The sequence below is a fragment of the Rhynchophorus ferrugineus genome, unplaced genomic scaffold (genome assembly GCF_030347505.1).
Source record: "Rhynchophorus ferrugineus isolate W39M unplaced genomic scaffold, kcgeb_rfMv2 rfM3, whole genome shotgun sequence".
NCBI classification, from domain to species: Eukaryota; Metazoa; Arthropoda; class Insecta; order Coleoptera; family Curculionidae; genus Rhynchophorus; species Rhynchophorus ferrugineus.
This window is the reverse complement of record NW_027472582.1, coordinates 53,220,779-53,234,730: the sequence shown is the minus strand read 5'-3', so window position 1 is coordinate 53,234,730 and position 13,952 is coordinate 53,220,779. Positions and strand designations below refer to the sequence as shown.

The following is a 13,952-nucleotide window of genomic DNA, read 5'->3' as shown; positions in this document are numbered from 1 at the left end:
TAGTGCGTTTGAAAAAAATAAAATCAATTGTTAATCAAATTCCTAATACTAATGTATTGCCTGCTAGTGTCAAAATTAGCTGATTTTTTTTTATAATAATATAATCATATAAATAACAATTAATATAATTGAATAATATGTTACAAGTATTTATTATTTAATAGGCTAATATGTCATACGTTATATACAAATACATTTCGAAAAAAATAGGGAGAGGTCGACCAAACAAAGACAAATAAGATGGCTGCAGGCCGTTGCAGCGGAAAGCCAAAGAGGAGGAACATATGAGGAAAGTTCGAATCAGAGGCAGAACATAAAAAGGCAAGAAAAAACCGAACATAATGGAGGAGAATGTATGCTATGGGTAATTTTGCGCCGTAGTGCCGAGATTTTTTATATATTAAATTTTTGCATCTTTGAATGATGAATCAAAAATAATTAGACGAAGAAATGGTGTTGTTCATTATGAATATATTTTTCATGCAAAGTTGTAAAGTAAGTGTCTAATCATCCGGTGAATTATTTTATCTACTATTTTATCATTAGTTGTTTGAAATTTCTTTCTATATGCTTCTAGAATTTTAGCCATTGCTAATAATACTGTATTATCTGTGTTTATAGCTATAGAAAATCCTTCCACTTTAGGTATGTCACTAGTATAGAACTGCTTTGTATTCCTCTTAATTCAAAATAGTAATGTAGTCTGGTGATGTTATCGTTTCGCACCAAATTTTGTTGAAGGTTTGTGATACGACAAGAAAAAATGCAAATAATATCTATTTTTTTCAAGAAAACCTTCATATTGTATAGGTCACTACAGTGTTTTCTAGTCTATGAATTTAAGAAATTGTTAGGTGTTTTCATTTGAATCGACTGATAAATATACTAATCATAAATTTTCTGTTAGTGTGGGCTTAAGTTATCAAGTTTTATTATTGGCTTTAGCTTCTTCAGTAATATTTTCGGAAAATGTTTCTTGATGTCAAAATTGTGAAAATAAAAATTATTAGTATAGAAATATATCTAAGATTAACTAAACATTATTAATTATTTACCTTATTTTTTACTACATACTTTTATACTACATTCACTTTGGATGTACACAATATAGCACTCACTGCATATATTGCTAATTTATTAAGTCTTTTCCTGCCGGCTTGGTGGCGCGGTGGTAAAGGCAATGGGACGGTCTTCCTACTGTTGCGATAGCTGGGGGTTCGAAGCCTGCTGGGGCATGGTCGTAACTTTATGTTTGTGATTATTCTAGGCAAGAGTGTAAAATCCGACAAGGAAAATGATCGCAGTCACGCCAGTAACTAGGTTGGGTAAGACCGGATGTCTTCTGGGATGATTTCTAAAGTTGGTCACCCGCCAGTCGGTAGGCTTAATGCTAAGGACCGTGGTTCGGAGCCAAAGTTAAACTTTAGGTCCAGTCCAGATAAACCCATAGTTGGTAAAAGGAGGCTTTAAAGTATAGTAAAAAAAAGTCTTTTCCATGAAATAAATAAGGAATAAAAAGGGGTATGGCGACGACGATGGTAAACATTTTTCAAAAAAGGGTACTTTATGCAGTAAGTGTTTGACAGTTTTTTAATAAAAATAAAATAGGATAAAACATTAAATAAAGATAAATTGAAAAACAAAAGTGATACTTAGAAATGACTATTAACGTATACTGAATTTTAGGCAATTAAAATAGAAAAATAAATTAACAACCCAATAAGTAAACAGCACTCCTAGTTACCTACATCCTAGCTAGCACCTAGTTCGTAAAATAAATGTTCCTGATATTTGCCGTAAAAATTTGCCATTTCACAAATATACCTGTAACAGCTGTTTCTTTATTTATTAAAGCTGAAACACGGACATTTGTAGGAGATGCGGGAAAAACACTAAAAACAAGTATCATCTTCCCTAAGTCCCTTTTAATAGAACCAGAGAGGAGTAATTCAACCCTAAAACATAAGCTTCACCCTTTCTAAACGGCTTAATTTGGGTCATGACAGAATATTTTTCAGGACGCATTTCTTATAGATTTAATAAAGCAAAAAGGTTTTTTTTAATTCAATAGTATGTTATGAAACTTATATGTTTGCTTCAGTCGATATAGAATATAAAAAATTGAGAATAATTTTTAGTATTGCGATTTATGCGGCCGCTTATATTTGAACTGAATTCGCTTCTGGATTGGAGCGACATTTGTTGCCTAAAACTAAGAGTACACTAAAATGATTTGTGAAATAAGATTCGTTTACTCGAATTGGTTAGGTTTGTGCATGCATATTTCGTGATTGTAAGGAAAAATTGATTTTTTATATTTTAAAGGGTTATTTCATAGTCACACAAATACAACAATTTACAGTGCTTGTGATCGTAATAGAAGGTAACGTCATTGTGTTATTCTCATGAATCATTCAAGGAGGAAACCAATGCCCAGACAGATCCAGACCCAGAGGTAACTATAACATAAATAAAAATAATATGAATTTAACCATAATACTAATTAATGATTCTATGTCGTCCTTAGGACTTTCTAGGTATCTTGTCGCATTTTTAGACCTATTGAATAGATCAGCAAGCTCAGGAAGTATTTTTAGGTATTACTATATTTTTAGTATTCTTTACAACCTGAGGAAACAAGAACTAAATATTAAAAGGTAAATATGCTCTGTAATGAAAGTAAGATATATTACTTTGATATACAATTGTTAATTGGTAGATTAGGCCTCCAGGGGATACCACTAACATACATAAAATCGCCTAGAACTCTACCTCATAGGTGGTATGGAAAGCAGTTCAATGTAAATATAATCAAATTACTCTAACCTACAGACGATTGCGGCTGTTTAATTAACTGTAGGTTAAGTTCCTCAATAATATATGCATTAGATATACTACAATATTTACAGCCGGCTTGGTTGGCGCAGTGGTAAAGACGATAGGACAGTCCTCCTACTGTTGCGATAGTCGCGGGTTCGAATCTTACTGGTGCACGGCCGTAAATTATATTTGTGATTGTCCTTAGGCAAGAGTGCAAAATTCGACAAGGAAGATGATCCCAGTCACGCCAGTAACCGGGCTGGGTAAGACCTGATGTCTTCTGGGATGATTTCTAAGTTGGTTACTCGTCAATCGATTAGCTCAATGCCGAGGATCAGAGTCGGAGACCGTGGTTCGGCGCTCACGTTAAACGGTGGGTCCAGTACAGATAAACCCTCGTCGGTTAAAAGGATTATATATACAAAATAAAATAAATTATATTTTATGGCGTTGTTTTTGTTTAATTATTTTATTAACATTAGTATTTTGGTATGTCAGAATTAAAATAAACAAAGCCTTAAATTTGATATGACTACGTTGCATTATCAATTTTGATCATGTGCATTGGCTGTTGGAATACTGGAATGACTATAACATATGTATCAAGTCATAACAATGCATATTTATTGGTAGTAGTACCTGCTACAAAAACCGCAAAGTAATTACCGCATCTTATAAGTAATATTATAAACAATATGGCAGTAATATGTGGCGAACAATATAAGAGACGATTTACGAGAATAAAGTGACGATTTTTTGGCATTACATTATTAATAGATCTATTAATAAAAATAACCCTTGTTAAGTGACGCCCTCGGCTGCAAGTTATTCAAAACATAATTGCGCGAAATAACTCATATATTACGAAATATAGAGTCGAGATTTACGAAATATATCATATAAATTACTCGTGCGGGGCAAGTATTATGTTTAAGAAACCGTGCGGTAAGTAAAATAACGATCCCTGACAAATCACTGCCAACGAAGCAGATCCCCATCGTTTCCGAGCGTTACATATTTTACGCGACGGTTTTTGGCAGTCGTGATAGAAAAAAGTTTCGCCCTTAAAGCGTTTCGCGTTTCGAAACAAATTCCTTCCGAATAAAGAACGAAATAACCGTATTTGCAAGGATTATCCCTGAAAGAGAAATGCCCGCCGAGGAAACAAATCGTAAGATTAAATAAGTCTCACAGAGAAGGAGAGGAAAAAAAGAAGGGAAGTGAGCTTAGCGAAAAACAAAACTGCCGTGAAACGAAAAGGTATTATCAAGCTTATTACGCGTCTGCGAAATTCGGGAAGGTTAATCTTGCGTTTTCTTCAAGAATGTGATGAACGAAAATTGTTTTTCATTTTTTTCGGATATTGAAATATGTATTGCTATGTGAATGGGCCATTAACTTTAAAATAAGCTCTTGTCTGTTTTGGACGATGTGCAGTTCGAAAGCAATTATGGTCATAAAGAATGTAGTTAAAATGCTTCTCTATTTTCTTTTTCAATACTTACGTTGCTATGGTGAACGTTATATAAATACTATTTTTATACAGTACTTTTAACACTAATTTGTTTTTAAATATGTCGAATTATAAAGCGATTTCAATATCTGTTATCTGTTAACAAGAAAAAATAAGTTAAACTCGCTAGCAGTATAATAAATAATTTAAATGTTTTTATTGTGACAGTTTTTGTAATAATAATGAAAACATATGTCATGTCTCGTTCATGTTGAAATAACATTTTTCATCATCATCATTCATAATTTTTTATACCGGGTGTTGTGTAATGATGTTTATCAAAGATTTTAATTTTTGTCCGTGCGCACGTCCAGTGATATGGCGATGTACTGATGATTGACTTGGCAATAATACAATTTTAATTTCATACCAGTTTGGATTACACGTAAATGTGATTGAAATACCTAGTCAATCGTGTACACGGATACAAATTATGGCGTTTTGAATATATTCTTTCATGTGACGCGGAATACCAGTATATGATGATGGAAAAATAAATGCGGCACCGATATTATCCGTATCAATTGTTTCATCGGCATTACCGATATAGCATTACGATAATATATGAATTATTCAGAACGAAGCTTCGTATGATTAAACTTAATGTATCGTAAATGCTCACTTTCTTATTTTTTTCGCATGCATATTTCGTATATATATCAACAATCCATTGAAGATTGTTTTGATGATGATTGATTTTCATTGATTGATGATAATGATGGCATGGCAATAATGAAGTTGTTTAGAAATCTATTGGAAACAGTGTTGAACAACTAGACCAATTGGTTTTGCAGAAACGTCCCCAAAGTTGTTACAATTTCTCTCTCCTCCTCTAATTGATGAAGTTGAGTTGACAGTGTGTGTTAACTTGTTGCTTTTTGTCAGTCATAAAAAAATTGCAAAAAATTTGGATCGGCAAAACAAATAATCAATTTGATGGCACTGTAGGCTTTGAAACTTTAATGGTTATTCATAGTTACAACTATTACCATTTTGAAGATTTTTGTTACCACAAACGATGCCATCTGGATATGGCCCTAGCTAATAGTGTTTTTAATGCTTCTGATGTTAATAATGAAAGTTAAACTTTTACTGATGCACAGAAAATACCGACTGATTCACCTTTGTACTTAAAAGCATGACAATGCTGTATTTCGGCTTCATATTCGAACTTGACGTACATCTCGCTATTGCCTCAATCTATTAAGAACCTTATCGCAGCCACCAACCGGGTCTAAATACACCATTCTCGAACCCACATAAATAGATATAAAAAAGATAGTGTTCAATATAAATATTCGCCATATACAACGACTAGATATATACGACTGGTTCATGAATAACCGAAATTACTTTTTCGCCAGCGCATTTGTTAGCAGTACTTAAATGCTAATTTATAATAATAGAATATTTTGTAGTTTAGTATCATTATTTGCATATCAGATAAGTTGGCAGTCATGATTAAATAATACAACCATTTTTATTGTATATCTAAGAAAATAAACATATTTTAACAGCTTTTTTCAAATTTATATTTTAAATATACGAAACAGTTTTAGTCTAAATATTACACATTTTTTATATTTTTTATATTATGGACGTAAAATTTCGTCCATAATATGTAATAATATATAATTTGTTATATATTCAAACTAGGTAAATTCGAATTTGGCAATTTAAAAGATTTCCATCAATACATACATACATACATACATACATATATATATATATATATATATATATATATATATTATATATATGCAAAAATTAATTAATACTGTCTTGCGATTGGGGCATATTCATCAGTTACTCTAGGAGTTCTATTTGCTAATGCATCTGAAGATATTTTAAATGTCTATGACATCGTATAGTTTACAGTTTATTTAGTACTAAAGGTATCCATTAAATTCCAAGTTTATACAGAGATAGTATGCTCAAAGTTATCAGCGTAATTGATGTTGGAAGATTATAGCGAATTAAAACATATATCATTTTATTTGAATAACGTTTAGTAAAGTCTTCTAAAATTAGAATAAAAGAACTGTTTCAGTTATATTGATTATTTATATAGCTGCATATGAACAGTCAACAAAACATTGTATGCAGTGATGATGATTTTTGAAAAAAAATTTAAACCCTATTCAGACCCAAATGAATATGTGTTAGGTTACTTTGGTTCTTCAAACATTATCATTTCATGTTCATCACACATCCACGTAAGGCAGCTCAGTTCGTAAGTTTTTAATAAAATCCATGTGAAGAAATCCCAAAAATGCCTTCAGTACTAGAATTTGCTACAGAAATATATGATAGTGTTAGGATTTTGATATGATATGGTGAGTAATATTATGTGAAACTTTGCATTTTAAAAAAGCCTGATGTAGAGATGTTACTATATTGGCTAACAAATCAATAAAAACACACCACAAATATATTGGAATATTGCTTGAAATATTATCACTTTAGGTTTTGATCATTGCTATTAAATCTAAGTATCGGTAAAATTAGCTTTTAGTGAGAATGTAACTCTTATCGAGGTTTCTATCCAAAATAATGTAATATATTGTCTGGACATTTTCAAAAGATTTAAAATTCAAAGCTAAATATTCAAAGCTATTTTACAGAAGTAAAAATAATTTTGCTGCAGTTTCTTTCGCTAATATTTACATTTTTATCAGTTAGGAGCCAGCCTACGATTTTAAATATTATGTATTAATTAGATAATCTAGATTAAATTCTATCAAGATAAAATTATAAGAATCTAATTTTAATGTGACAATTAACCTTTTATGGTAGGAAAATATCACGGAACGATCTATTTCCAGCTAATTGTTTGGTTTGGATGCAAACAAATGCTCTTTCATGGAATAAGATTAGAAGGCCGCTTTCGGCGAAATGCGAAAATATAAAGGTCTATAGAGTTAAGAGAGTTAGGTTAAAGGAAATCGACTTTTCGTGTCTGATGCTCTTTCTATTATTAAAAGCCATTAGACGGTGGCAGCTCTCGGTTTAACCTGTATAAATCGAATTCTAACCTATATATCTCTGAGATACCTACAATTTAGTTTAACTTTTATTTTATGTTTAAGTAAATAACTTTAAGAGTTTTAGATATCAAATAGATTTCCAGTATTCCCAAGTCTTTTAATACCTCAAATGGGCTTAAAAATAAAAATCTGTTTGGTATGTTAACACCCGTTAAGCATGAGCAATGTTGAATTTTTTACTGTAGACTGTGAACAAAAACTTTTCTATAAAAATGCTTTGTATTTTAATACATACGCATTATTTATCTCCATAGGCCTTATTCATGTTATGCTTGTAGTTATGGTTAAAGTCACTTGTTTTAGATATAATTTATTGAGTTTTAATAAATTAGAGTTGTGACTTATTATTTTACCTTATTGAAGTTACTTGTATAAAGCCTGAAATTTCTCGTAATGCTAATACATAATGAAATATATGTAATGAAAATATTCTGTAGTATCGCAACATATCAAATAGAACTTTGTCATAGATTCATCAAAAGGAGGCTAAAGCAGTTCTGTTTCACAACGGCGGTCTTTATGCTTCCATTCCTGTAGGTCATTCCGTACCCAGTACAACAAGTTGGGTTTACCATATTTCTTTGTTTTTTGTATCTATGGGATAGGAGTGACCAGCAAACTAATGGACCAACCAGAGTTGGCCACCGAGAGAGTTTAAAGTTGGTGAAAATAATATTTTTCAATAAATACAGTAACCTCCGTATAAAGTTCTTTACTACCGCTGCACATAAAGTGGGGATAGATCAGCAACTGTAAAATCACTTCCCAAATATGAAAATTGCTTCAAATAAATAGTTCCAAATTTTTCAAACTCTCAGAACTAGAGATGAGGGGGTGCTTTCGTCGGACCAGAGATTAGACAATCCACAAATCATTTCAACCATGACAGATCCTCAAAAAGAAAGGTGGATTGCAATCATAAATGCCCTAACTATAAAAACACTGTCAAAAGAATGCTATGAGCATTTCAAGCTTTAGGTTGCCTAATAGGTATAAAAGTACATTTTTTTCATTCCCACCTTGACTACTTTCCGGAAAATTTTGGAGCGAAGAGCATGGTGAAAGATTTGATCAGAACATTAAAGAGATGGAAGAGGAACAGCAAGGAACATGGGGAGTCTCAATGAGATCAAATTACTGTAGGGCGCTTCAATGAGACCTTCCAGCTTCTGCGTATAAATGAAAATCAACAAAACAAAGATTTGATCTTATTATATGATAATATTAGGGCTAAGAGAACCTTGAGAAACTCAAGAGCTAAAAGAGTAGGAACTATTCTGAGTTCAATAAAAATAATTTTGTATGGAGCCGAGAGAAAATGACCATAGTCGAGCAGTATCTTCTTCTTTGACTGTCAATTGACTTCTGCCCTGCCTTGGTTATCGAACTAATTAACGTAAGGTTCAAGAAAAACATTTATTTTAAGCAGAATACCTCTTGGCATTACTAAGCTATTTAATCTGTAGTTTATTATTTTGCTTCGTGTATAATGAATCTGCGTCGACATATTGGAGCTTCAACATCCAACATATTGAGACGTTTCAGTATTTTTATTTTCGATAATAGATGGGATGACACTCAAAAAAACACAACAAGAATTTACTTTAGAATGACATGTTTTCTGAAATTTATTTTACGGGAGCGTTTAGTTATTAATACAAATAAAAACCAATTTTAATTAATCAACAAACAGTTCTAAGTTACCACATCTGTGTATTTAGTATATAAAGGTTACTTAATCTCAATAATCTTTGCTATTTTCATTACGCCTACGACATATGTGAACGTTATTTTATGCGAAGTAAATTTACAGTCGTGAATATGAAGCGACTATAAATTTTTCAAACCCTCTAAGATACATAAAACCATTCCCAGTGTAGTCAGAAGCGATGAGGATTATACGTTTTACGGTTCTCCCCACATTTCTTGTGAAACTGTAGGGGAACGAAATGATTGGACACTTTAAAACAACATATATTTTATCATAGTATATTAGTACCATATATCAGTATTAATTTAATAGCTAGAGCATTAGCTAAAATTTTCGCAATATAGTTATTTATATGCTTATCATACAATTATTTTAACAGGCAATATAGTTAATATGTATATTTTGAATATTAAAAGAACATGAGATTTTGTGATACTTTCAGTTTTCCAGCTTCTTAAGAACTCTTTTTTCAGAACTTTAATTTCATCATAAGACTGAAATTTCCTTGTAGCTTTATGATTTATATATACCGATGTATATTTATTTCTGTATCGGTCCTATTATTATATAGTTCTCTACTATATTTACCAAATATAAACCATATTACAATGAATATTTGATATGTTTTGCAATAACATTAAACAATGATGATAAATTCATCATAAAGGGCAATTATTTTGTTTTTATAGGTATATTGAATAAACAAAAATATGTAATGTTTATGGATAAATATAAAGGTCTTATCATTACCATAATTTATATCTTGAATTTGTCAAAAAAAAAATGTTTTAAAATAATCAATAACCTTAATTGTACTTTATTAAATTTGTTAAAAACAAGTACAAAGTATCAGAAATTCTCAACCATAAACCTCTTAATTATATATAATGGGATTAGTCGGTTCATTGAAAAGTTACTGTAAACAATTCACTTGTATAATATGTAAAGATCATAAATCATATATGTAATCTCCCTTATCAAGAACAGATTAAGTCTTCTATTACAAATCAATCATTTAGTATGTTCTTATTTCTTTCATAACGTTAGAAAAACTCAGCCAAGGATTTCGATATATATGTTTAAGGATTCTCCTTTAGACGAAATATAGAGTTTGCTCTTTGTAAATTTCAATTTATTTTATCGATGAAGGGAAGCTTGTGGTGACACTTTCTAAAGATCCAATTATATTTCGGTAAATGTCTCTTACCTTATATCAAAACGTACGTATACATATAGCTCGGTTAAATATAGAAGATCAAATAAAAATATATCAAAATTTTTATAAGAAAATATTGAAATCGATATTTAAGGCATACAAATAAATGTTGAAGCATGATGACATTAAGTCGCATCGGATTAGCTTGCAGTGACTCTTAAAAACCTTATGGTTTCTGTTTAAAATTTAAACTATGTTATTTCACTAAACACACCTTCTTTATACTTTATTAGCCATATCAACCCGTTTTTATTTTAATTTTAACACTAAGTATTTGCTCTGGTCTTTTTAGAGTGGAGTTTTGATACTAGTGACAAAGAATGCGAACTGAGACTAGAGTTGTACGTATTTCTGGACCGAGGTTTTCATGTTAAACTACAGAGCAGCTTGCTGGAACCTTAAGAGCCACTTAAATAAGCGATTTCCCTATAACAATTTTTGAAATCTATTTATTTGGTATAAGTCTTTCTAAAATATGACTAAAAAGAAGAAAATTGGAAAAACATCTAAATCCGTACTCATAACAATAATTGATGCAACTGAGCTAACCATTGAAACTAAAATTCCCATAATATGCCAAAAGATTCCCATAATATGCCAATTATATAAAAAACTTGCAGAGAAAATGCCAGTGAAAGTTATTCACATTAAAATAATTCTTGAATGCGGCTTAGCAGGTAAGTATTACATTAATAGCAAACTTTATGGAGGCCATTTGAGAAAAATTCGAATAATTGCCTGAAATTATTCTGGATATTTATTGGCCATAAAATAGGCGTTAATATAACCGTAATATATGAAAACGGGGTACAAAATTACAAAAATAATAACTTATTCCGATAAATTAACGGTCAGGTTTTATAAAAATATTGTTTGAATGTTTGTCATGGTATGGTATGATATATAAATTCACTAAAACAGTAATAAATGTCGAATATACAATACATGTCTGTCTATCAGTTGATGTAAAGTCTAGTAGTTTCAAGTGAAAATAGGAGAAACAACTCCAAACAGTAACAGTTAAAAGGTCAACTTTTAGAAAATGGAAACTGGAATGACAGTAGTAAAATTTCATTTAATATTAAGCTTCTCGTTAAGAAAAGAATGGGAGATATTTCTACGAACTAAATGTATCCCGTCTTCAAATTAACAACGAAACTTAATAAAATCGCGAGTGTCTAGGAAAAACCTAAAACGTTAGAGATGAAGTGGTTTTTATAAATGAATGAGATCTGTTTCAAGGCTTAATGTACTGATGAAAAATAATGATTTTAATGGAGCGAAATCAGGAAAGAAAATTTACTGAACTATGGTTCATGTTGAAGACGATTTTATGACATTTCTGTGAAAGATCCTCTCTACTTTGTTAGTTATACGATACTACTTCCCTCGGTTACTCGTACGGAGCTGATTTGAATATTCTTACGAATTAATTAGCTACAATAATTTAGAACTATTGAAATAATAAAAATTATTACACGCAATATTTGTTTGCTTAATGTTTTTGAGTTGGTAACGCAGTTGTCAAAACGATGGGACGGTTTTCCTACTAATAACATACTGATTACCTACTCATAATCGCCAGTTCAAATATCGCTTAGATGTGTGTTTAAATCAATCCAACGATCAGTTAATAGCCAGAAAGGATGACGTCTAAACTGGTTGCTCGTTAGTAAGTTTAATATACAGGTCTCTGATTCAGAACTCACAATACGCAATAAGTATAAATGAGATAAATTTAAGATGGTAAGAATGATGCCCAAAATTATGCTTATTAAACCTTAAAATTGTGAATATAAAAACATAAAATAGGTCTGGTAACTAATTTTAAAATATATATAACATATTTACAGTAACACCTTGAGAATCGGGAGAAACGAGAAAAGTTAGATTTTATTTATTTTTATAGTTTATTATAATAGATTAAAAAAAGGTCGACATTATGTATAATCTTCTATTTCTTCTGTTTAGTTCGACAAATCAGTTCTTAGATTTAAATCTTTGTTGCAAATAAAAGTATGCAGTAATTATATTAAATCATATTTTTATTTAGAATAAAATCAGAAAATATCGTGTTCCAAAATGCATTCTGTTGGTAGGCTTTTTTTTGCCAAAATTTATAACCATTACTATAAAATTAATAAAATGAAACTAACTACTTATGTTTTGGGAATATTCAATTTAATATGCCCAGGAGCATTGTACAAAAATGAAAAAATAGTTATGAATAAGTTAGGTAGAAGTGGTCATCTTTGTTCATTAGTACAGTGGGTGTGTTCCATAAAAATGTCAGGCCATATACTGATTACGATTCTCCCGAAGCACTGAGAACTGGGTTGGGAGATTCTTATACATCTGACTCATTGTTCGGACCTAGCATCAAGTGATTCTTGGATATGGCGAATTGTTCTGTGCTGTAACAAATTTGTTTCAAGAGAGGCTTTTGAAAATCTAATGCGTTATTTTTTCTAAATCATCTATATAAAGTATGTATATATTACAAAAGGGCGATTAAAATAAGATAAATTGAGTTATGACCTATTTTATGAGGGCCTTCCGTATTTGAGTGGAGGCGACGTTATTCGTGAAATGTGACGCAATTATATCGATTTGATTTATAATTCCCCCGGTTCTTCAAATTTCAAACTTTCATATTTGTTTCCGTCGAGCTCGTTCGCGAAGGGATGTCGTTCCCCTTTCATGCTCTCATCGGCTATAGGCCCTTCCCATTTTTTCGTTCGTAAAGTTCTCTTCATAAAATATTTCTCAAAACTTTCTTTAGAGACTAGCAGATGTACTATTATGTAAAATTTATACTATTAATATGGAATATGCTTCATGGGTGTAGTTTAAAGGTAATATCTTTAAATAGATAAAATATGTATTATCATCCTAGCACGTATCAAAACCGGTGATGTGAGTGAAATTTACTCAACCAATGGAAACTAAAATCAAGAAAATAATATAGCATATGCTTACGTCGCTAATCTCTCTGAAGTTAGACTATGTTGAGAAAACTACCCGTTGGAATTTGAGTACAAACATTGGAATTCAGAAAACTTCCTTTGCCTGAACTACTAAACTCACCCCTAGGCTGTTGCCTTTTGGAATTTGCGATTTTATATTTTATTTAATTTCTACGAATACTTTGTAGAATATCGTTCTGATGATAAATTAAATAAAATTATCACAATCATTGGGTAATAATGTAATAATATTTACATAAATTATATTTTAATATAGATTATCCAAAAGTTGACATTTCGGAAAAGGAATATGTGTACTTTTATCTCCACCAACAACTCTAGATTAAGCAGTGTTGTCCGAACTAGCTACCTGAAAGTAATACCCATCTCATGAACTCATGAAGATGGTAAGGAGTTGCTAGTGGTCGTCATATAATCTATTCAACTATTCCATATATTCTTAACTTAAATGTTCTTTACTTATCTTAAGCTTCCTGTTATTTTAGTTAAATACATTTTACTTCCAATAAATAATTAGTTAATAATTACTACGTTATCTGTTGTAGAAAATATTTTATAATTAATTACCACATCTACTTAATTATTATTTCATATTTTTATACCAACCAATAAAAGTGAAATGTATTTTCTAATTTAAACATAATATAAAATAATTTAT

At 30.7% G+C, this 13,952-nt stretch overlaps 1 protein-coding gene and 1 long non-coding RNA gene across 6 annotated transcripts in view; one reads left to right on the top strand and one right to left on the bottom strand.

Annotated features, from left to right (window-relative positions):
- Positions 1-13,952, bottom strand: part of LOC143193589 (uncharacterized) — a 397,105-nt gene that overhangs the window by 168,233 nt on the left and 214,920 nt on the right. The window lies entirely within an intron of this gene.
- On the top strand, positions 1,577-3,269 carry LOC143193191 (uncharacterized). 2 transcript variants are annotated; one of them, XR_013004958.1, is made up of 3 exons: positions 1,577-2,657; positions 2,720-2,856; positions 2,928-3,269. It is a non-coding gene; the product is annotated as an uncharacterized LOC143193191 (long non-coding RNA). The 2 variants fall into 2 exon arrangements; XR_013004957.1 differs by having other exon boundaries at positions 2,720-3,269.